Raw genomic sequence first — 18,001 nt, forward strand, 5'->3', positions numbered from 1 at the left:
CTCTTCTCCCGTCTGCCGAAATAGCTCAGTTGGGAGAGCATTAGACTTAAGATCCGAAGGTCCCTGGTTAGATCCCGGGTTTCGGCGTCCAAAGCACTTTTTTTGTTAAATCTGTCGGTATGCAAGTATTTTGCAATAATTCTAACGAGTGAAACGGTTACGCAGGTGAACACACGTGCTTGTTAAAAAAATGCTGATTCAGAATGCATCGCGGCAGTAGGCGTTGCAAAAGAACCGGAACAGCGTGAAAGACATGTAATAATGTGCAACAGCTAAAATAAAGCGGTTTTACCGAAACGCAAGAACTGTTGAATCCCGCTTTCACTCTTCTCCCGTCTGCCGAAATAGCTCAGTCGGGAGAGCGTTAGACTGAAGATCTAAAGGTCCCTGGTTCGATCTCGGGTTTCGGTGTCCAAAGCACATTTTTGTTAAATCTGTCGGTATGCAAGTATTTTGCAATAATTAAAACGAGTGAAACGGTTACGCAGGTGAACACACATGCTTGATAAAAAAATGCTGATTCAGAATGCATCGCGGCAGGAGGCGTTGCAAAAGAACCGGAACAGCGTGAAAGACATGTAATAATGTGCAACAGCTAAAATAAAGCGGTTTTACCGAAACGCAAGAACTGTTGAATCCCGCTTTCACTCTTCCCCCGTCTGCCGAAATAGCTCAGTTGAGAGAGCGTTAGACTAAAGATCTAAAGGTCCCTGGTTCGATCCCGGGTTTCGTCGTCCAAAGCACATTTTTGTTAAATCTGTCGGTATGCAAGTATTTTGCAATAATTCTAACGAGTGAAACGGTTACGCAGGTGAACACACATGCTTGATAAAAAATTGCTGATTCAGAATGCATCGTGGCAGTAGGCGTTGCAAAAGCACCGGAACAGCGTGAAAGACATGTAATAATGTTCAACAGCTAAAGGAAAGCGGTTTTACTGAAACGTAACAACTGGTAAGTCCCTCTTTCACTCTTCTCCCGTCTGCCGAAATAGCTCAGTCGGGAGAGCGTTAGACTGAAGATCTAAAGGTCCCTGGTTCGATCTCGGGTTTCGGTGTCCAAAGCACATTTTTGTTAAATCTGTCGGTATGCAAGTATTTTGCAATAATTATAACGAGTGAAACGGTTACGCAGGTGAACACACATGCTTGATAAAAAAATGCTGATTCAGAATGCATCGCGGCAGGAGGCATTGCAAAAGAACCGGAACAGCGTGAAAGACATGTAATAATGTGCAACAGCTAAAATAAAGCGGTTTTACCGAAACGCAAGAACTGTTGAATCCCGCTTTCACTCTTCTCCCGTCTGCCGAAATAGCTCAGTTGAGAGAGCGTTAGACTGAAGATCTAAAGGTCCCTGGTTCGATCCCGGGTTTCGTCGTCCAAAGCACATTTTTGTTAAATCTGTCGGTATGCAAGTATTTTGCAATAATTCTAACGAGTGAAACGGTTACGCAGGTGAACACACATGCTTGATAAAAAAATGCTGATTCAGAATGCATCGCGGCAGTAGGCGTTGCAAAAGAACCGGAACAGCGTGAAAGACATGTAATAATCTGCAACAGCTAAAATAAAGCGGTTTTACCGAAACGCAACAACTGTTGAATTCCGCTTTCACTCTTTTCCCGTCTGCCGAAATAGCTCAGTTGGGATAGCGTTAGACTGAAGATTTAAAGGTCCCTGGTTCGATCCCAGGTTTCGGCGTCCAAAGCACATTTTTGTTAAATCTGTCGGTATGCAAATATTTTGCAATAATTCTAACGAGTGAAACGATTACGCAGGTGAACACTCATGCTTGTTAAAAAAATGCTGATTCAGAATGCATCGCGGCAGTAGGTGTTGCAAAAGAACCGGAACAGCGTGAAAGACATGTAATAATGTACAACAGCTAAAATAAAGCGGTTTTACCGAAACGCAAGAACTGTTGAATCCCGCTTTCACTCTTCTCCCGTCTGCCGAAATAGCTCAGTTGAGAGAGCGTTAGACTGAAGATCTAAAGGTCCCAGGTTCGATCCCGGGTTTCGGCGTCCACAGCACTTTTTTTGTTAAATCTGTCGGTATGCAAGTATTTTGCAATAATTCTAACGAGTGAAACGGTTACGCAGGTGAACACACATGCTTGTTAAAAAAATGCTGATTCAGAATGCATCGCGGCAGTAGGTGTTGCAAAAGAACCGGAACAGCGTGAAAGACATGTAATAATGTGCAATAGCTAAAATAAAGCGGTTTTACCGAAACGCAAGAAGTGTTGAATCCCGCTTTCACTCTTCTCCCGTCTGGCGAAATAGCTCAATTGGGAGAGCATTAGACTTAAGATCCGAAGGTCCCTGGTTAGATCCCGGGTTTCGGCGTCCAAAGCACTTTTTTTGTTAAATCTGTCGGTATGTAAGTATTTTGCAATAATTCTAACGAGTGAAACGGTTACGCAGGTGAACACACATGCTTGTTAAAAAAATGCTGATTCAGAATGCATCGCGGCAGTAGGCGTTGCAAAAGAACCGGAACAGCGTGAAAGACATGTAATAATGTGCAACAGCTAAAATAAAGCGGTTTTACCGAAACGCAAGAACTGTGAATCCCGCTTTCACTCTTCTCCCGTCTGCCGAAATAGCTCAGTCGGGAGAGCGTTAGACTGAAGATCTAAAGGTCCCTGGTTCGATCTCGGGTTTCGGTGTCCAAAGCACATTTTTGTTAAATCTGTCGGTATGCAAGTATTTTGCAATAATTATAACGAGTGAAACGGTTACGCAGGTGAACACACATGCTTGATAAAAAAATGCTGATTCAGAATGCATCGCGGCAGGAGGCGTTGCAAAAGAACCGGAACAGCGTGAAAGACATGTAATAATGTGCAACAGCTAAAATAAAGCGGTTTTACCGAAACGCAAGAACTGTTGAATCCCGCTTTCACTCTTCTCCCGTCTGCCGAAATAGCTCACTTGCAAGAGCGTTAGACTGAAGATCTAAAGGTCCCTGGTTCGATCCCAGGTTTCGGCGTCCAAAGCACATTTTTGTTAAATCTGTCGGTATGCAAATATTTTGCAATAATTCTAACGAGTGAAACGATTACGCAGGTGAACACTCATGCTTGTTAAAAAAATGCTGATTCAGAATGCATCGCGGCAGTAGGCGTTGCAAAAGAACCGGAACAGCGTGAAAGACATGTAATAATGTGCAACAGCTAAAATAAAGCGGTTTTACCGAAACGCAAGAACTGTTGAATCCCGCTTTCACTCTTCTCCCGTCTGCCGAAATAGCTCAGTTGAGAGAGCGTTAGACTGAAGATCTAAAGGTCCCTGGTTCGATCCCGGGTTTCGGCGTCCAAAGCACATTTTTGTTAAATCTGTCGGTATGCAGGTATTTTGCAATAATTCTAACGAGTGAAACGGTTACGCAGGTGAACACACATTCTTGATAAAAAAATGCTGATTCAGAATGCATCGCGGCAGTAGGCGTTGCAAAAGAACCGGAACAGCGTGAAAGACATGTAATAATGTGCAACAGCTAAAATAAAGTGGTTTTACTGAAACGCAAGAACTGTTGAATCCCGCTTTCACTCTTCTCCCGTCTGCCGAAATAGCTCAGTTGGGAGAGCGTTAGACTGAAAATCTAAAGGTCCCTGGTTCGATCCCGGGTTTCGGCGTCCAAAGCACATTTTTTTTAAATCTGTCGGTATGCAAGTATTTTGCAATAATTCTAACGAGTGAAACGATTACGCAGGTGAACACACATGCTTGTTAAAAAAATGCTGATTCAGAATGCATCGCGGCAGTAGGCGTTGCAAAAGAACCGGAACAGCGTGAAAGACATGTAATAATGTGCAACAGCTAAAATAAAGTGGTTTTACTGAAACGCAAGAACTGTTGAATCCCGCTTTCACTCTTCTCCCGTCTGCCGAAATAGCTCAGTTGGGAGAGCGTTAGACTGAAAATCTAAAGGTCCCTGGTTCGATCCCGGGTTTCGGCGTCCAAAGCACATTTTTTTTAAATCTGTCGGTATGCAAGTATTTTGCAATAATTCTAACGAGTGAAACGATTACGCAGGTGAACACACATGCTTGTTAAAAAAATGCTGATTCAGAATGCATCGCGGCAGTAGGCGTTGCAAAAGAACCGGAACAGCGTGAAAGACATGTAATAATGTGCAACTGCTAAAATAAAGCGGTTTTACCGAAACGCAAGAACTGTTGAATCCCGCTTTCACTCTTCTCCCGTCTGCCGAAATAGCTCAGTTGGGAGAGCGTTAGAGTGAAGATCCCAAGGTCCTTGGCTCGATCGCGGGTTTCGGCGTCCAAAGCACTTTTTTTGTTAAATCGGTCGGTATACAAGTATTTTGCAATAATTCTAACGAGTGAAACGGTTACGCAGGTGAACACACATGCTTGATAAAAAAATGCTGATTCAGAATGCATCGCGGCAGTAGGCGTTGCAAAAGAACCGGAACAGCGTGAAAGACATGTAATAATGTGCAACTGCTAAAATAAAGCGGTTTTACTTAAACGGAAGAACTGTTGAATCCCGCTTTCACTCTTCTCCCGTCTGCCGAAATAGCTCAGTTGGGAGAGCGTTAGACTGAAGATCCCAAGGTCCTTGGCTCGATCGCGGGTTTCGGCGTCCAAAGCACTTTTTTTTTGTTAAATCTGTCGGTATACAAGGATTTTGCAATAATTCTAACGATTGAAACGGTTACGCAGGTGAACACACATGCTTGATAAAAAAATGCTGATTCAGAATGCATCGCGGCAGTAGGCGTTGCAAAAGAACCGGAACAGCGTGAAAGACATGTATTAATGTGCAACTGCTAAAATAAAGCGGTTTTACCGAAACGCAAGAACTGTTGAATCCCGCTTTCACTCTTCTCCCGTCTGCCGAAATAGCTCAGTTGGGAGAGCGTTAGACTGAAGATCCCAAGGTCCTTGGCTCGATCGCGGGTTTCGGCGTCCAAAGCACTTTTTTTTTGTTAAATCTGTCGGTATACAAGTATTTTGCAATAATTCTAACGAGTGAAACGGTTACGCAGGTGAACACACATGCTTGATAAAAAAATGCTGATTCAGAATGCATCGTGGCAGTAGGCGTTGCAAAAGAACCGGAACAGCGTGAAAGACATGTAATAATGTGACACAGCTAAAATAAAGCGGTTTAACCGAAACGCCAGAACTGTTGAATGCCGCTTTCACTCTTCTCCCGTCTTCCGAAATAGCTCAGTTGCGAGAGCGTTAGACTAAAGATCTAAAGGTCCCTGGTTCGATCCTGGGTTTCGGCGTCCAAAGCACGTTTTTTGGTAAATCTTTCGGTATACAAGTATTGTGCAATAATTCTAACGAGTGAAACGGTTTCGCATGTGAACACACATGCTTGATAAAAAAATGCTGATTCAGAATGCATCGTGGCAGTAGGCGTTGCAAAAGTACCGGAACAGCGTGAAAGACATGTAATAATGTGCAACAGCCAAAATAAAGCGGTTTTACCGAAACGCAAGAAGTGTTGAATCCCGCTTTCAGTCTTCTCCCGTCTGCCGAAATAGCTCAGTTGGGAGAGCGTTAGACTGAAGATCCAAAGGTCCTTGGCTCGATCCCGGGTTTCGGCGTCCAAAGCACGTTTTTTGGTAAATCTTTCGGTATACAAGTATTGTGCAATAATTCTAACGAGTGAAACGGTTTCGCAGGTGAACACACATGCTTGATAAAAAAATGCTGATTCAGAATGCATCGCGGCAGTAGGCGTTGCAAAAGAACCGCAACAGCGTGAAAGACATGTAATAATGTGGAATAGCTAAAATAAAGCGGTTTTACCGAAACGCAAGAAGTGTTGAATCCCGCTTTCACTCTTCTCCCGTCTGCCGAAATAGCTCAGTTGGGAGAGCATTAGACTTAAGATCCGAAGGTCCCTGGTTAGATCCCGGGTTTCGGCGTCCAAAGCACTTTTTTTGTTAAATCTGTCGGTATGCAAGTATTTTGCAATAATTCTAACGAGTGAAACGGTTACGCAGGTGAACACACATGCTTCATAAAAAAATGCTGATTCAGAATGCATCGTGGCAGTAGGCGTTGCAAAAGCACCGGAACAGCGTGAAAGACATGTAATAATGTTCAACAGCTAAAGGAAAGCGGTTTTACTGAAACGTAACAACTGGTAAGTCCCTCTTTCACTCTTCTCCCGTCTGCCGAAATAGCTTAGTTGGGAGAGCGTTAGACTGAAGATCTAAAGGTCCCTGGTTCGATCCCGGGTTTCAGCGTCCAAAACACATTTTTGTTAAATCTGTCGGTACGCAAGTATTTTGCAATAATTCTAACGAGTGAAACGATTGCGCAGGTGAACACACGTGCTTGATAAAAAAATGCTGATTCAGAATGCATCGCGGCAGTAGGCGTTGCAAAAGAACCGGAACAGCGTGAAAGACATGTAATAATGTGCAACAGCTAAAATAAAGCCGTTTTACCGAAACGTAAGAACTGTTGAATCCCGCTTTCACTCTTCTCCCGTCTGCCGAAATAGCTCAGTTGGGAGAGCGTTAGACTGAAGATCTAAAGGTCCCTGGTTCGATCCCGGGTTTCGGCGTCCAAAGCACATTTTTGTTAAATCTGTTGGTATGCAAGTATTTTGCAATAATTCTAACGAGTGAAACGATTACGCACGTGAACACACATGCTTGATAAAAAAATGCTGATTCAGAATGCATCGCGGCAGTAGGCGTTGCAAAAGAACAGGAACAGCGTGAAAAACATGTAATAATGTGCAACAGCTAAAATAAAGCGGTTTTACCGAAACGCAAGAAGGGTTGAATCCCGCTTTCAGTCTTCTCCCGTCTGCCGAAATAGCTCAGTTGGGAGAGCGTTAGACTGAAGATCCAAAGGTCCTTGGCTCGATCCCGGGTTTCGGCGTCCAAAGCACGTTTTTTGTTAAATCTGTCGGTATACAAGTATTGTGCAATAATTCTAACGAGTGAAACGGTTTCGCAGGTGAACACACATGCTTGATAAAAAAATGCTGATTCAGAATGCATCGCGGCAGTAGGCGTTGCAAAAGAACCGCAACAGCGTGAAAGACATGTAATAATGTGGAATAGCTAAAATAAAGCGGTTTTACCGAAACGCAAGAAGTGTTGAATCCCGCTTTCACTCTTCTCCCGTCTGCCGAAATAGCTCAGTTGGGAGAGCATTAGACTTAAGATCCGAAGGTCCCTGGTTAGATCCCGGGTTTCGGCGTCCAAAGCACTTTTTTTGTTAAATCTGTCGGTATGCAAGTATTTTGCAATAATTCTAACGAGTGAAACGGTTACGCAGGTGAACACACATGCTTGATAAAAAAATGCTGATTCAGAATGCATCGTGGCAGTAGGCGTTGCAAAAGCACCGGAACAGCGTGAAAGACATGTAATAATGTTCAACAGCTAAAGGAAAGCGGTTTTACTGAAACGTAACAACTGGTAAGTCCCTCTTTCACTCTTCTCCCGTCTGCCGAAATAGCTTAGTTGGGAGAGCGTTAGACTGAAGATCTAAAGGTCCCTGGTTCGATCCCGGGTTTCAGCGTCCAAAACACATTTTTGTTAAATCTGTCGGTACGCAAGTATTTTGCAATAATTCTAACGAGTGAAACGATTGCGCAGGTGAACACACGTGCTTGATAAAAAAATGCTGATTCAGAATGCATCGCGGCAGTAGGCGTTGCAAAAGAAACGGAACAGCGTGAAAGACATGTAATAATGTGCAACAGCTAAAATAAAGCCGTTTTACCGAAACGCAAGAACTGTTGAATCCCGCTTTCACTCTTCTCCCGTCTGCCGAAATAGCTCAGTTGGGAGAGCGTTAGACTGAAGATCTAAAGGTCCCTGGTTCGATCCCGGGTTTCGGCGTCCAAAGCACATTTTTGTTAAATCTGTTGGTATGCAAGTATTTTGCAATAATTCTAACGAGTGAAACGATTACGCACGTGAACACACATGCTTGATAAAAAAATGCTGATTCAGAATGCATCGCGGCAGTAGGCGTTGCAAAAGAACAGGAACAGCGTGAAAAACATGTAATAATGTGCAACAGCTAAAATAAAGCGGTTTTACCGAAACGCAAGAAGGGTTGAATCCCGCTTTCAGTCTTCTCCCGTCTGCCGAAATAGCTCAGTTGGGAGAGCGTTAGACTGAAGATCCAAAGGTCCTTGGCTCGATGCCGGGTTTCGGCGTCCAAAGCACGTTTTTTGTTAAATCTGTCGGTATACAAGTATTGTGCAATAATTCTAACGAGTGAAACGGTTTCGCAGGTGAACACACATGCTTGATAAAAAAATGCTGATTCAGAATGCATCGCGGCAGTAGGCGTTGCAAAAGAACCGGAACAGCGTGAAAGACATGTAATAATGTTCAACAGCTAAAGGAAAGCGGTTTTACTGAAACGTAACAACTGGTAAGTCCCTCTTTCACTCTTCTCCCGTCTGCCGAAATAGCTTAGTTGGGAGAGCGTTAGACTGAAGATCTAAAGGTCCCTGGTTCGATCCCGGGTTTCGGCGTCCAAAGCACATTTTTGTTAAATCTGTTGGTATGCAAGTATTTTGCAATAATTCTAACGAGTGAAACGATTACGCACGTGAACACACATGCTTGATAAAAAATGCTGATTCAGAATGCATCGCGGCAGTAGGCGTTGCAAAAGAACCGGAACAGCATGAAAGACATGTAATAATGTGCAACAGCTAAAATAAAGCGGTTTTACCGAAACGCAAGAAATGTTGAATCCCGCTTTCACTCTTCTCCCGTCTGCCGAAATAGCTCAGTTGGGAGAGCGTTAGACTGAAGATCTAAAGGTCCCTGGTTCGATCCCAGGTTTCGGCGTCCAAAGCGCAATTTTGTTAAATCTGTCGGTATGCAAGTATTTTGCAATAATTCTAACGAGTGAAACGGTTACGCAGGTGAACACACATGCTTGATAAAAAATGCTGATTCAGAATGCATCGCGGCAGTAGGCGTTGCAAAAGAACCGGAACAGCATGAAAGACATGTAATAATGTGCAACAGCTAAAATAAAGCGGTTTTACCGAAACGCAAGAAATGTTGAATCCCGCTTTCACTCTTCTCCCGTCTGCCGAAATAGCTCAGTTGGGATAGCGTTAGACTGAAGATCTAAATGTCCCTGGTTCGATCCCGGGTTTCGGCGTCCAAAGCACATTTTTGTTAAATCGGTCGGTATGCAAGTATTTTGCAATAATTCTAACGAGTGAAACGATTACGCAGGTGAACACACATGCTTGTTAAAAAAATTCTGATTCAGAATGCATCGCGGCAGTAGGCGTTGCAAAAGAACCGGAACAGCGTGAAAGACATGTAATAATGTGCAACAGCTAAAATAAAGCGGTTTTACCGAAACGCAAGAACTGTTGAATCCCGCTTTCACTCTTCTCCCGTCTGCCGAAATAGCTCAGTTGAGAGAACGTTAGACTGAAGATCTAAAGGTCCCTGGTTCGATCCCGGGTTTCGGCGTCCAAAGCACATTTTTGTTAAATCTGTCGGTATGCAAGTATTTTGCAATAATTCTAACGAGTGAAACGGTTACGCAGGTGAACACACAAGCTTGATAAAAAATGCTGATTCAGAATGCATCGCGGCAGTAGGCGTTGCAAAAGAACCGGAACAGCGTGAAAGACATGTAATAATGTGCAACTGCTAAAATAAAGCGGTTTTACTTAAACGCAAGAACTGTTGAATCCCGCTTTCACTCTTCTCCCGTCTGCCGAAATAGCTCAGTTGGGAGAGCGTTAGACTGAAGATCCCAAGGTCCTTGGCTCGATCGCGGGTTTCGGCGTCCAAAGCACTTTTTTTTTTGTTAAATCTGTCGGTATACAAGGATTTTGCAATAATTCTAACGATTGAAACGGTTACGCAGGTGAACACAGATGCTTGATAAAAAAATGCTGATTCAGAATGCATCGCGGCAGTAGGCGTTGCAAAAGAACCGGAACAGCGTGAAAGACATGTATTAATGTGCAACTGCTAAAATAAAGCGGTTTTACCGAAACGCAAGAACTGTTGAATCCCGCTTTCACTCTTCTCCCGTCTGCCGAAATAGCTCAGTTGGGAGAGCGTTAGACTGAAGATCCCAAGGTCCTTGGCTCGATCGCGGGTTTCGGCGTCCAAAGCACTTTTTTTTGTTAAATCTGTCGGTATACAAGTATTTTGCAATAATTCTAACGAGTGAAACGGTTACGCAGGTGAACACACGTGCTTGATAAAAAAATGCTGATTCAGAATGCATCGCGGCAGTAGGCGTTGCAAAAGAACCGGAACAGCGTGAAAGACATGTAATAATGTGCAACAGCTAAAATAAAGCCGTTTTACCGAAACGCAAGAACTGTTGAATCCCGCTTTCACTCTTCTCCCGTCTGCCGAAATAGCTCAGTTGGGAGAGCGTTAGACTGAAGATCTAAAGGTCCCTGGTTCGATCCTGGGTTTCGGCGTCCAAAGCACGTTTTTTGGTAAATCTTTCGGTATACAAGTATTGTGCAATAATTCTAACGAGTGAAACGGTTTCGCATGTGAACACACATGCTTGATAAAAAAATGCTGATTCAGAATGCATCGTGGCAGTAGGCGTTGCAAAAGTACCGGAACAGCGTGAAAGACATGTAATAATGTGCAACAGCCAAAATAAAGCGGTTTTACCGAAACGCAAGAAGTGTTGAATCCCGCTTTCAGTCTTCTCCCGTCTGCCGAAATAGCTCAGTTGGGAGAGCGTTAGACTGAAGATCCAAAGGTCCTTGGCTCGATCCCGGGTTTCGGCGTCCAAAGCACGTTTTTTGGTAAATCTTTCGGTATACAAGTATTGTGCAATAATTCTAACGAGTGAAACGGTTTCGCAGGTGAAAACACATGCTTGATAAAAAAATGCTGATTCAGAATGCATCGCGGCAGTAGGCGTTGCAAAAGAACCGCAACAGCGTGAAAGACATGTAATAATGTGGAATAGCTAAAATAAAGCGGTTTTACCGAAACGCAAGAAGTGTTGAATCCCGCTTTCACTCTTCTCCCGTCTGCCGAAATAGCTCAGTTGGGAGAGCATTAGACTTAAGATCCGAAGGTCCCTGGTTAGATCCCGGGTTTCGGCGTCCAAAGCACTTTTTTTGTTAAATCTGTCGGTATGCAAGTATTTTGCAATAATTCTAACGAGTGAAACGGTTACGCAGGTGAACACACATGCTTGATAAAAAAATGCTGATTCAGAATGCATCGTGGCAGTAGGCGTTGCAAAAGCACCGGAACAGCGTGAAAGACATGTAATAATGTTCAACAGCTAAAGGAAAGCGGTTTTACTGAAACGTAACAACTGGTAAGTCCCTCTTTCACTCTTCTCCCGTCTGCCGAAATAGCTTAGTTGGGAGAGCGTTAGACTGAAGATCTAAAGGTCCCTGGTTCGATCCCGGGTTTCAGCGTCCAAAACACATTTTTGTTAAATCTGTCGGTACGCAAGTATTTTGCAATAATTCTAACGAGTGAAACGATTGCGCAGGTGAACACACGTGCTTGATAAAAAAATGCTGATTCAGAATGCATCGCGGCAGTAGGCGTTGCAAAAGAACCGGAACAGCGTGAAAGACATGTAATAATGTGCAACAGCTAAAATAAAGCCGTTTTACCGAAACGCAAGAACTGTTGAATCCCGCTTTCACTCTTCTCCCGTCTGCCGAAATAGCTCAGTTGGGAGAGCGTTAGACTGAAGATCCAAAGGTCCTTGGCTCGATCCCGGGTTTCGGCGTCCAAAGCACGTTTTTTGTTAAATCTGTCGGTATACAAGTATTGTGCAATAATTCTAACGAGTGAAACGGTTTCGCAGGTGAACACACATGCTTGATAAAAAAATGCTGATTCAGAATGCATCGCGGCAGTAGGCGTTGCAAAAGAACAGGAACAGCGTGAAAAACATGTAATAATGTGCAACAGCTAAAATAAAGCGGTTTTACCGAAACGCAAGAAGGGTTGAATCCCGCTTTCAGTCTTCTCCTGTCTGCCGAAATAGCTCAGTTGGGAGAGCGTTAGACTGAAGATCCAAAGGTCCTTGGCTCGATCCCGGGTTTCGGCGTCCAAAGCACGTTTTTTGTTAAATCTGTCGGTATACAAGTATTGTGCAATAATTCTAACGAGTGAAACGGTTTCGCAGGTGAACACACATGCTTGATAAAAAAATGCTGATTCAGAATGCATCGCGGCAGTAGGCGTTGCAAAAGAACCGGAACAGCGTGAAAGACATGTAATAATGTTCAACAGCTAAAGGAAAGCGGTTTTACTGAAACGTAACAACTGGTAAGTCCCTCTTTCACTCTTCTCCCGTCTGCCGAAATAGCTTAGTTGGGAGAGCGTTAGACTGAAGATCTAAAGGTCCCTGGTTCGATCCCGGGTTTCGGCGTCCAAAGCACATTTTTGTTAAATCTGTTGGTATGCAAGTATTTTGCAATAATTCTAACGAGTGAAACGATTACGCACGTGAACACACATGCTTGATAAAAAAATGCTGATTCAGAATGCATCGCGGCAGTAGGCGTTGCAAAAGAACCGGAACAGCGTGAAAGACATGTAATAATGTGCAACAGCTAAAATAAAGCGGTTTTACCGAAACGCAAGAAATGTTGAATCCCGCTTTCACTCTTCTCCCGTCTGCCGAAATAGCTCAGTTGGGAGAGCGTTAGACTGAAGATCTAAAGGTCCCTGGTTCGATCCCAGGTTTCGGCGTCCAAAGCGCAATTTTGTTAAATCTGTCGGTATGCAAGTATTTTGCAATAATTCTAACGAGTGAAACGGTTACGCAGGTGAACACACATGCTTGATAAAAAATGCTGATTCAGAATGCATCGCGGCAGTAGGCGTTGCAAAAGAACCGGAACAGCATGAAAGACATGTAATAATGTGCAACAGCTAAAATAAAGCGGTTTTACCGAAACGCAAGAAATGTTGAATCCCGCTTTCACTCTTCTCCCGTCTGCCGAAATAGCTCAGTTGGGATAGCGTTAGACTGAAGATCTAAATGTCCCTGGTTCGATCCCGGGTTTCGGCGTCCAAAGCACATTTTTGTTAAATCGGTCGGTATGCAAGTATTTTGCAATAATTCTAACGAGTGAAACGATTACGCAGGTGAACACACATGCTTGTTAAAAAAATTCTGATTCAGAATGCATCGCGGCAGTAGGCGTTGCAAAAGAACCGGAACAGCGTGAAAGACATGTAATAATGTGCAACAGCTAAAATAAAGCGGTTTTACCGAAACGCAAGAACTGTTGAATCCCGCTTTCACTCTTCTCCCGTCTGCCGAAATAGCTCAGTTGAGAGAACGTTAGACTGAAGATCTAAAGGTCCCTGGTTCGATCCCGGGTTTCGGCGTCCAAAGCACATTTTTGTTAAATCTGTCGGTATGCAAGTATTTTGCAATAATTCTAACGAGTGAAACGGTTACGCAGGTGAACACACAAGCTTGATAAAGAAATGCTGATTCAGAATGCATCACGGCAGTAGGCGATGCAAAAGAACCGGAACAGCGTGAAAGACATGTAATAATGTGCAACAGCTAAAATAAAGCGGTTTTACCGAAACGCAAGAAGGGTTGAATCCCGCTTTCAGTCTTCTCCCGTCTGCCGAAATAGCTCAGTTGGGAGAGCGTTAGACTGAAGATCCAAAGGTCCTTGGCTCGATCCCGGGTTTCGGCGTCCAAAGCACGTTTTTTGTTAAATCTGTCGGTATACAAGTATTGTGCAATAATTCTAACGAGTGAAACGGTTTCGCAGGTGAACACACATGCTTGATAAAAAAATGCTGATTCAGAATGCATCGCGGCAGTAGGCGTTGCAAAAGAACCGGAACAGCGTGAAAGACATGTAATAATGTTCAACAGCTAAAGGAAAGCGGTTTTACTGAAACGTAACAACTGGTAAGTCCCTCTTTCACTCTTCTCCCGTCTGCCGAAATAGCTTAGTTGGGAGAGCGTCAGACTGAAGATCTAAAGGTCCCTGGTTCGATCCCGGGTTTCGGCGTCCAAAGCACATTTTTGTTAAATCTGTTGGTATGCAAGTATTTTGCAATAATTCTAACGAGTGAAACGATTACGCACGTGAACACACATGCTTGATAAAAAATGCTGATTCAGAATGCATCGCGGCAGTAGGCGTTGCAAAAGAACCGGAACAGCGTGAAAGACTTGTAATAATGTGCAACAGCTAAAATAAAGCGGTTTTACCGAAACGCAAGAAATGTTGAATCCCGCTTTCACTCTTCTCCCGTCTGCCGAAATAGCTCAGTTGGGAGAGCGTTAGACTGAAGATCTAAAGGTCCCTGGTTCGATCCCAGGTTTCGGCGTCCAAAGCACAATTTTGTTAAATCTGTCGGTATGCAAGTATTTTGCAATAATTCTAACGAGTGAAACGGTTACGCAGGTGAACACACATGCTTGATAAAAAATGCTGATTCAGAATGCATCGCGGCAGTAGGCGTTGCAAAAGAACCGGAACAGCGTGAAAGACATGTAATAATGTGCAACAGCTAAAATAAAGCGGTTTTACCGAAACGCAAGAAATGTTGAATCCCGCTTTCACTCTTCTCCCGTCTGCCGAAATAGCTCAGTTGGGATAGCGTTAGACTGAAGATCTAAAGGTCCCTGGTTCGATCCCGGGTTTCGGCGTCCAAAGCACATTTTTGTTAAATCTGTCGGTATGCAAGTATTTTGCAATAATTCTAACGAGTGAAACGATTACGCAGGTGAACACACATGCTTGTTAAAAAAATTCTGATTCAGAATGCATCGCGGCAGTAGGCGTTGCAAAAGAACCGGAACAGCGTGAAAGACATGTAATAATGTGCAACAGCTAAAATAAAGCGGTTTTACCGAAACGCAAGAACTGTTGAATCCCGCTTTCACTCTTCTCCCGTCTGCCGAAATAGCTCAGTTGAGAGAACGTTAGACTGAAGATCTAAAGGTCCCTGGTTCGATCCCAAGTTTCGGCGTCCAAAGCACATTTTTGTTAAATCTGTCGGTATGCAAGTATTTTGCAATAATTCTAACGAGTGAAACGGTTACGCAGGTGAACACACATGCTTGATAAAGAAATGCTGATTCAGAATGCATCACGGCAGTAGGCGATGCAAAAGAACCGGAACAGCGTGAAAGACATGTAATAATGTGCAACAGCTAAAATAAAGCGGTTTTACCGAAACGCAAGAACTGGTAAGTCCCTCTTTCACTCTTCTCCCGTCTGCCGAAATAGCTTAGTTGGGAGAGCGTTAGACTGAAGATCTAAAGGTCCCTGGTTCGATCCCGGGTTTCAGCGTCCAAAACACATTTTTGTTAAATCTGTCGGTATGCAAGTATTTTGCAGTAATTCTAACGAGTGAAACGATTGCGCAGGTGAACACACATGCTTGAAAAAAAAATGCTTATTCAGAATGCATCACGGCAGTAGGCGTTGCAAAAGAACCGGAACAGCGTGAAAGACATGTAATAATGTGCAACAGCTAAAATAAAGCCGTTTTACCGAAACGCAAGAACTGTTGAATCCCGCTTTCACTCTTCTCCCGTCTGCCGAAATAGCTCAGTTGGGAGAGCGTTAGACTGAAGATCTAAAGGTCCCTGGTTTGATCCCGGGTTTCGGCGTCCAAAGCACATTTTTGTTAAATCTGTCGGTATGCAAGTATTTTGCAGTAATTCTAACGAGTGAAACGATTACGCAGGTGAACACACATGCTTGATAAAAAAATGCTGATTCAGAATGGATCGCGGCAGTAGGCGTTGCAAAAGAACCGGAACAGCGTAAAGTCTTGTAATAATGTGCAACAGCGAAAATAAAGCGGTTTTACCGAAACGCAAGAACTGTTGAATTCCGCTTTCACTCTTCTCCTGTCTGCCGAAATAGCTCAGTTGGGAGAGCGTTAGACTGAAGATCTAAAGGTCCTTGGCTTGATCGCGGGTTTCGGCGTCGAAAGCACTTTTTTTTTGTTAAATCTGTCGGTATACAAGTATTTTGCAATAATTCTAACGAGTGAAACGGTTACGCAGGTGAACACACATGCTTGATAAAAAAATGCTGATTCAGAATGCATCGTGGCAGTAGGCGTTGCAAAAGAACCGGAACAGCGTGAAAGACATGTAATAATGTGCAACAGCTAAATTAAAGCGGTTTTACCGAAACGCAAGAACTGTTGAATGCCGCTTTCACTCTTCTCCCGTCTTCCGAAATAGCTCAAATGGGAGAGCGTTAGACTGAAGATCCAAAGGTCCTTGGCTCGATCCCTGGTTTCGGCGTCCAAAGCACGTTTTTTGTTAAATCTGTCAGTATACAAGTATTGTGCAATAATTCTAACGAGTGAAACGGTTTCGCAGGTGAACACACATGCTTGATAAAAAAATGCTGATTCAGAATGCATCGCGGCAGTAGGCGATGCAAAAGAACCGGAACAGCCTGAAAGACATGTAATAATGTGCAACAGCTAAAATAAAGCAGTTTTACCGAAACGCAAGAACTGGTAAGTCCCTCTTTCACTCTTCTCCCGTCTGCCGAAATAGCTTAGTTGGGAGAGCGTTAGACTGAAGATCTAAAGGTCCCTGGTTCGATCCCGGGTTTCAGCGTCCAAAACACATTTTTGTTAAATCTGTCGGTATGCAAGTATTTTGCAGTAATTCTAACGAGTGAAACGATTGCGCAGGTGAACACACATGCTTGATAAAAAAATGCTTATTCAGAATGCATCACGGCAGTAGGCGTTGCAAAAGAACCGGAACAGCGTGAAAGACATGTAATAATGTGCAACAGCTAAAATAAAGCCGTTTTACCGAAACGCAAGAACTGTTGAATCCCGCTTTCACTCTTCTCCCGTCTGCCGAAATAGCTCAGTTGGGAGAGCGTTAGACTGAAGATCTAAAGGTCCCTGGTTCGATCCCGGGTTTCGGCGTCCAAAGCACATTTTTGTTAAATCTGTCGGTATGCAAGTATTTTGCAGTAATTCTAACGAGTGAAACGATTACGCAGGTGAACACACATGCTTGATAAAAAAATGCTGATTCAGAATGCATCGCGGCAGTAGGCGTTGCGAAAGAACCGGAACAGCGTAAAGTCTTGTAATAATGTGCAACAGCGAAAATAAAGCGGTTTTACCGAAACGCAAGAACTGTTGAATTCCGCTTTCACTCTTCTCCTGTCTGCCGAAATAGCTCAGTTGGGAGAGCGTTAGACTGAAGATCTAAAGGTCCTTGGCTCGATCGCGGGTTTCGGCGTCGAAAGCACTTTTTTTTTGTTAAATCTGTCGGTATACAAGTATTGTGCAATAATTCTAACGAGTGAAACGGTTTCGCAGGTGAACACACATGCTTGATAAAAAAATGCTGATTCAGAATGCATCGCGGCAGTAGGCGTTGCAAAAGAACCGGAACAGCGTGAAAGACATGTAATAATGTGCAATAGCTAAAATAAAGCGGTTTTACCGAAACGCAAGAAGTGTTGAATCCCGCTTTCACTCTTCTCCCGTCTGCCGAAATAGCTCAGTTGGGAGAGCATTAGACTTAAGATCCGAAGGTCCTTGGCTCGATCCCGGGTTTCGGCGTCCAAAGCACGTTTTTTGTTAAATCTGTCGGTATGCAAGTATTTTGCAGTAATTCTAACGAGTGAAACGATTACGCAGGTGAACACACATGCTTGATAAAAAAATGCTGATTCAGAATGCATCGCGGCAGTAGGCGTTGCAAAAGAACCGGAACAGCGTGAAAGACATGTAATAATGTGCCACAGCCAAAATAAAGCGGTTTTACCGAAACGCAAGAACTGTATAATCCCGCTTTCACTCTTCTCCCGTCTGCCGAAATAGCTTAGTTGGGACAGCGTTTGACTGATGATCTAAAGGTGTCTGGTTCGATCCCGGGTTTCGGCGTCCAACAACATTTTTGTTAAATCGGTCGGTATGCAAGTATTTTGCAATAATTCTAACGAGTGAAACGATTACGCAGGTGAGCACACATGCTTGATAAAAAAATGCTGATTCAGAATGCATCG

At 43.6% G+C, this 18,001-nt stretch overlaps 50 non-coding genes across 50 annotated transcripts; all 50 read left to right on the forward strand.

Moving 5' to 3' along the window:
• Positions 1–14: 14 nt before the first annotated feature.
• Positions 15–87, forward strand: TRNAL-UAA (transfer RNA leucine (anticodon UAA)). The gene has a single exon. It is a non-coding gene; the product is annotated as a tRNA-Leu (tRNA).
• Positions 88–338: 251 nt separating this feature from the next.
• On the forward strand, positions 339–411 carry TRNAF-GAA (transfer RNA phenylalanine (anticodon GAA)). Its single transcript has one exon. It is a non-coding gene; the product is annotated as a tRNA-Phe (tRNA).
• Positions 412–661: 250 nt separating this feature from the next.
• On the forward strand, positions 662–734 carry TRNAF-AAA (transfer RNA phenylalanine (anticodon AAA)). Its single transcript has one exon. It is a non-coding gene; the product is annotated as a tRNA-Phe (tRNA).
• Positions 735–984: 250 nt separating this feature from the next.
• Positions 985–1,057, forward strand: TRNAF-GAA (transfer RNA phenylalanine (anticodon GAA)). Its single transcript has one exon. It is a non-coding gene; the product is annotated as a tRNA-Phe (tRNA).
• Positions 1,058–1,307: 250 nt separating this feature from the next.
• TRNAF-GAA (transfer RNA phenylalanine (anticodon GAA)) lies at positions 1,308–1,380 on the forward strand. The gene has a single exon. It is a non-coding gene; the product is annotated as a tRNA-Phe (tRNA).
• A 250-nt stretch (positions 1,381–1,630) lies between these two features.
• Positions 1,631–1,703, forward strand: TRNAF-GAA (transfer RNA phenylalanine (anticodon GAA)). The gene has a single exon. It is a non-coding gene; the product is annotated as a tRNA-Phe (tRNA).
• A 250-nt stretch (positions 1,704–1,953) lies between these two features.
• Positions 1,954–2,026, forward strand: TRNAF-GAA (transfer RNA phenylalanine (anticodon GAA)). The gene has a single exon. It is a non-coding gene; the product is annotated as a tRNA-Phe (tRNA).
• A 251-nt stretch (positions 2,027–2,277) lies between these two features.
• Positions 2,278–2,350, forward strand: TRNAL-UAA (transfer RNA leucine (anticodon UAA)). The gene has a single exon. It is a non-coding gene; the product is annotated as a tRNA-Leu (tRNA).
• Positions 2,351–2,600: 250 nt separating this feature from the next.
• On the forward strand, positions 2,601–2,673 carry TRNAF-GAA (transfer RNA phenylalanine (anticodon GAA)). Its single transcript has one exon. It is a non-coding gene; the product is annotated as a tRNA-Phe (tRNA).
• Positions 2,674–2,923: 250 nt separating this feature from the next.
• On the forward strand, positions 2,924–2,996 carry TRNAF-GAA (transfer RNA phenylalanine (anticodon GAA)). The gene has a single exon. It is a non-coding gene; the product is annotated as a tRNA-Phe (tRNA).
• Positions 2,997–3,246: 250 nt separating this feature from the next.
• On the forward strand, positions 3,247–3,319 carry TRNAF-GAA (transfer RNA phenylalanine (anticodon GAA)). Its single transcript has one exon. It is a non-coding gene; the product is annotated as a tRNA-Phe (tRNA).
• Positions 3,320–3,569: 250 nt separating this feature from the next.
• TRNAF-GAA (transfer RNA phenylalanine (anticodon GAA)) lies at positions 3,570–3,642 on the forward strand. Its single transcript has one exon. It is a non-coding gene; the product is annotated as a tRNA-Phe (tRNA).
• A 250-nt stretch (positions 3,643–3,892) lies between these two features.
• On the forward strand, positions 3,893–3,965 carry TRNAF-GAA (transfer RNA phenylalanine (anticodon GAA)). The gene has a single exon. It is a non-coding gene; the product is annotated as a tRNA-Phe (tRNA).
• Positions 3,966–5,191: 1,226 nt separating this feature from the next.
• TRNAF-AAA (transfer RNA phenylalanine (anticodon AAA)) lies at positions 5,192–5,264 on the forward strand. Its single transcript has one exon. It is a non-coding gene; the product is annotated as a tRNA-Phe (tRNA).
• A 251-nt stretch (positions 5,265–5,515) lies between these two features.
• TRNAF-GAA (transfer RNA phenylalanine (anticodon GAA)) lies at positions 5,516–5,588 on the forward strand. Its single transcript has one exon. It is a non-coding gene; the product is annotated as a tRNA-Phe (tRNA).
• Positions 5,589–5,839: 251 nt separating this feature from the next.
• Positions 5,840–5,912, forward strand: TRNAL-UAA (transfer RNA leucine (anticodon UAA)). Its single transcript has one exon. It is a non-coding gene; the product is annotated as a tRNA-Leu (tRNA).
• A 251-nt stretch (positions 5,913–6,163) lies between these two features.
• TRNAF-GAA (transfer RNA phenylalanine (anticodon GAA)) lies at positions 6,164–6,236 on the forward strand. Its single transcript has one exon. It is a non-coding gene; the product is annotated as a tRNA-Phe (tRNA).
• Positions 6,237–6,486: 250 nt separating this feature from the next.
• Positions 6,487–6,559, forward strand: TRNAF-GAA (transfer RNA phenylalanine (anticodon GAA)). Its single transcript has one exon. It is a non-coding gene; the product is annotated as a tRNA-Phe (tRNA).
• Positions 6,560–6,809: 250 nt separating this feature from the next.
• On the forward strand, positions 6,810–6,882 carry TRNAF-GAA (transfer RNA phenylalanine (anticodon GAA)). Its single transcript has one exon. It is a non-coding gene; the product is annotated as a tRNA-Phe (tRNA).
• A 251-nt stretch (positions 6,883–7,133) lies between these two features.
• On the forward strand, positions 7,134–7,206 carry TRNAL-UAA (transfer RNA leucine (anticodon UAA)). The gene has a single exon. It is a non-coding gene; the product is annotated as a tRNA-Leu (tRNA).
• A 251-nt stretch (positions 7,207–7,457) lies between these two features.
• On the forward strand, positions 7,458–7,530 carry TRNAF-GAA (transfer RNA phenylalanine (anticodon GAA)). The gene has a single exon. It is a non-coding gene; the product is annotated as a tRNA-Phe (tRNA).
• Positions 7,531–7,780: 250 nt separating this feature from the next.
• TRNAF-GAA (transfer RNA phenylalanine (anticodon GAA)) lies at positions 7,781–7,853 on the forward strand. The gene has a single exon. It is a non-coding gene; the product is annotated as a tRNA-Phe (tRNA).
• A 250-nt stretch (positions 7,854–8,103) lies between these two features.
• TRNAF-GAA (transfer RNA phenylalanine (anticodon GAA)) lies at positions 8,104–8,176 on the forward strand. The gene has a single exon. It is a non-coding gene; the product is annotated as a tRNA-Phe (tRNA).
• A 251-nt stretch (positions 8,177–8,427) lies between these two features.
• TRNAF-GAA (transfer RNA phenylalanine (anticodon GAA)) lies at positions 8,428–8,500 on the forward strand. The gene has a single exon. It is a non-coding gene; the product is annotated as a tRNA-Phe (tRNA).
• A 249-nt stretch (positions 8,501–8,749) lies between these two features.
• TRNAF-GAA (transfer RNA phenylalanine (anticodon GAA)) lies at positions 8,750–8,822 on the forward strand. The gene has a single exon. It is a non-coding gene; the product is annotated as a tRNA-Phe (tRNA).
• Positions 8,823–9,071: 249 nt separating this feature from the next.
• On the forward strand, positions 9,072–9,144 carry TRNAF-GAA (transfer RNA phenylalanine (anticodon GAA)). The gene has a single exon. It is a non-coding gene; the product is annotated as a tRNA-Phe (tRNA).
• A 250-nt stretch (positions 9,145–9,394) lies between these two features.
• On the forward strand, positions 9,395–9,467 carry TRNAF-GAA (transfer RNA phenylalanine (anticodon GAA)). Its single transcript has one exon. It is a non-coding gene; the product is annotated as a tRNA-Phe (tRNA).
• A 901-nt stretch (positions 9,468–10,368) lies between these two features.
• On the forward strand, positions 10,369–10,441 carry TRNAF-GAA (transfer RNA phenylalanine (anticodon GAA)). Its single transcript has one exon. It is a non-coding gene; the product is annotated as a tRNA-Phe (tRNA).
• A 251-nt stretch (positions 10,442–10,692) lies between these two features.
• Positions 10,693–10,765, forward strand: TRNAF-GAA (transfer RNA phenylalanine (anticodon GAA)). The gene has a single exon. It is a non-coding gene; the product is annotated as a tRNA-Phe (tRNA).
• Positions 10,766–11,016: 251 nt separating this feature from the next.
• On the forward strand, positions 11,017–11,089 carry TRNAL-UAA (transfer RNA leucine (anticodon UAA)). Its single transcript has one exon. It is a non-coding gene; the product is annotated as a tRNA-Leu (tRNA).
• Positions 11,090–11,340: 251 nt separating this feature from the next.
• Positions 11,341–11,413, forward strand: TRNAF-GAA (transfer RNA phenylalanine (anticodon GAA)). The gene has a single exon. It is a non-coding gene; the product is annotated as a tRNA-Phe (tRNA).
• Positions 11,414–11,663: 250 nt separating this feature from the next.
• TRNAF-GAA (transfer RNA phenylalanine (anticodon GAA)) lies at positions 11,664–11,736 on the forward strand. Its single transcript has one exon. It is a non-coding gene; the product is annotated as a tRNA-Phe (tRNA).
• Positions 11,737–11,987: 251 nt separating this feature from the next.
• Positions 11,988–12,060, forward strand: TRNAF-GAA (transfer RNA phenylalanine (anticodon GAA)). Its single transcript has one exon. It is a non-coding gene; the product is annotated as a tRNA-Phe (tRNA).
• Positions 12,061–12,311: 251 nt separating this feature from the next.
• TRNAF-GAA (transfer RNA phenylalanine (anticodon GAA)) lies at positions 12,312–12,384 on the forward strand. The gene has a single exon. It is a non-coding gene; the product is annotated as a tRNA-Phe (tRNA).
• Positions 12,385–12,634: 250 nt separating this feature from the next.
• Positions 12,635–12,707, forward strand: TRNAF-GAA (transfer RNA phenylalanine (anticodon GAA)). Its single transcript has one exon. It is a non-coding gene; the product is annotated as a tRNA-Phe (tRNA).
• Positions 12,708–12,956: 249 nt separating this feature from the next.
• Positions 12,957–13,029, forward strand: TRNAF-GAA (transfer RNA phenylalanine (anticodon GAA)). Its single transcript has one exon. It is a non-coding gene; the product is annotated as a tRNA-Phe (tRNA).
• Positions 13,030–13,279: 250 nt separating this feature from the next.
• On the forward strand, positions 13,280–13,352 carry TRNAF-GAA (transfer RNA phenylalanine (anticodon GAA)). Its single transcript has one exon. It is a non-coding gene; the product is annotated as a tRNA-Phe (tRNA).
• A 250-nt stretch (positions 13,353–13,602) lies between these two features.
• TRNAF-GAA (transfer RNA phenylalanine (anticodon GAA)) lies at positions 13,603–13,675 on the forward strand. Its single transcript has one exon. It is a non-coding gene; the product is annotated as a tRNA-Phe (tRNA).
• Positions 13,676–13,926: 251 nt separating this feature from the next.
• TRNAF-GAA (transfer RNA phenylalanine (anticodon GAA)) lies at positions 13,927–13,999 on the forward strand. The gene has a single exon. It is a non-coding gene; the product is annotated as a tRNA-Phe (tRNA).
• A 249-nt stretch (positions 14,000–14,248) lies between these two features.
• TRNAF-GAA (transfer RNA phenylalanine (anticodon GAA)) lies at positions 14,249–14,321 on the forward strand. The gene has a single exon. It is a non-coding gene; the product is annotated as a tRNA-Phe (tRNA).
• A 249-nt stretch (positions 14,322–14,570) lies between these two features.
• Positions 14,571–14,643, forward strand: TRNAF-GAA (transfer RNA phenylalanine (anticodon GAA)). Its single transcript has one exon. It is a non-coding gene; the product is annotated as a tRNA-Phe (tRNA).
• A 250-nt stretch (positions 14,644–14,893) lies between these two features.
• TRNAF-GAA (transfer RNA phenylalanine (anticodon GAA)) lies at positions 14,894–14,966 on the forward strand. Its single transcript has one exon. It is a non-coding gene; the product is annotated as a tRNA-Phe (tRNA).
• A 250-nt stretch (positions 14,967–15,216) lies between these two features.
• Positions 15,217–15,289, forward strand: TRNAF-GAA (transfer RNA phenylalanine (anticodon GAA)). The gene has a single exon. It is a non-coding gene; the product is annotated as a tRNA-Phe (tRNA).
• A 250-nt stretch (positions 15,290–15,539) lies between these two features.
• On the forward strand, positions 15,540–15,612 carry TRNAF-GAA (transfer RNA phenylalanine (anticodon GAA)). Its single transcript has one exon. It is a non-coding gene; the product is annotated as a tRNA-Phe (tRNA).
• Positions 15,613–15,861: 249 nt separating this feature from the next.
• On the forward strand, positions 15,862–15,934 carry TRNAF-GAA (transfer RNA phenylalanine (anticodon GAA)). The gene has a single exon. It is a non-coding gene; the product is annotated as a tRNA-Phe (tRNA).
• Positions 15,935–16,511: 577 nt separating this feature from the next.
• Positions 16,512–16,584, forward strand: TRNAF-GAA (transfer RNA phenylalanine (anticodon GAA)). The gene has a single exon. It is a non-coding gene; the product is annotated as a tRNA-Phe (tRNA).
• Positions 16,585–16,834: 250 nt separating this feature from the next.
• TRNAF-GAA (transfer RNA phenylalanine (anticodon GAA)) lies at positions 16,835–16,907 on the forward strand. Its single transcript has one exon. It is a non-coding gene; the product is annotated as a tRNA-Phe (tRNA).
• A 249-nt stretch (positions 16,908–17,156) lies between these two features.
• On the forward strand, positions 17,157–17,229 carry TRNAF-GAA (transfer RNA phenylalanine (anticodon GAA)). Its single transcript has one exon. It is a non-coding gene; the product is annotated as a tRNA-Phe (tRNA).
• Positions 17,230–17,482: 253 nt separating this feature from the next.
• On the forward strand, positions 17,483–17,555 carry TRNAL-UAA (transfer RNA leucine (anticodon UAA)). Its single transcript has one exon. It is a non-coding gene; the product is annotated as a tRNA-Leu (tRNA).
• Positions 17,556–17,806: 251 nt separating this feature from the next.
• On the forward strand, positions 17,807–17,879 carry TRNAI-GAU (transfer RNA isoleucine (anticodon GAU)). The gene has a single exon. It is a non-coding gene; the product is annotated as a tRNA-Ile (tRNA).
• Positions 17,880–18,001: the final 122 nt, after the last annotated feature.

The sequence above is a fragment of the Rhipicephalus microplus genome, chromosome 4, assembly GCF_043290135.1.
Source record: "Rhipicephalus microplus isolate Deutch F79 chromosome 4, USDA_Rmic, whole genome shotgun sequence".
In the NCBI taxonomy this organism is placed as follows: Eukaryota; Metazoa; Arthropoda; class Arachnida; order Ixodida; family Ixodidae; genus Rhipicephalus; species Rhipicephalus microplus.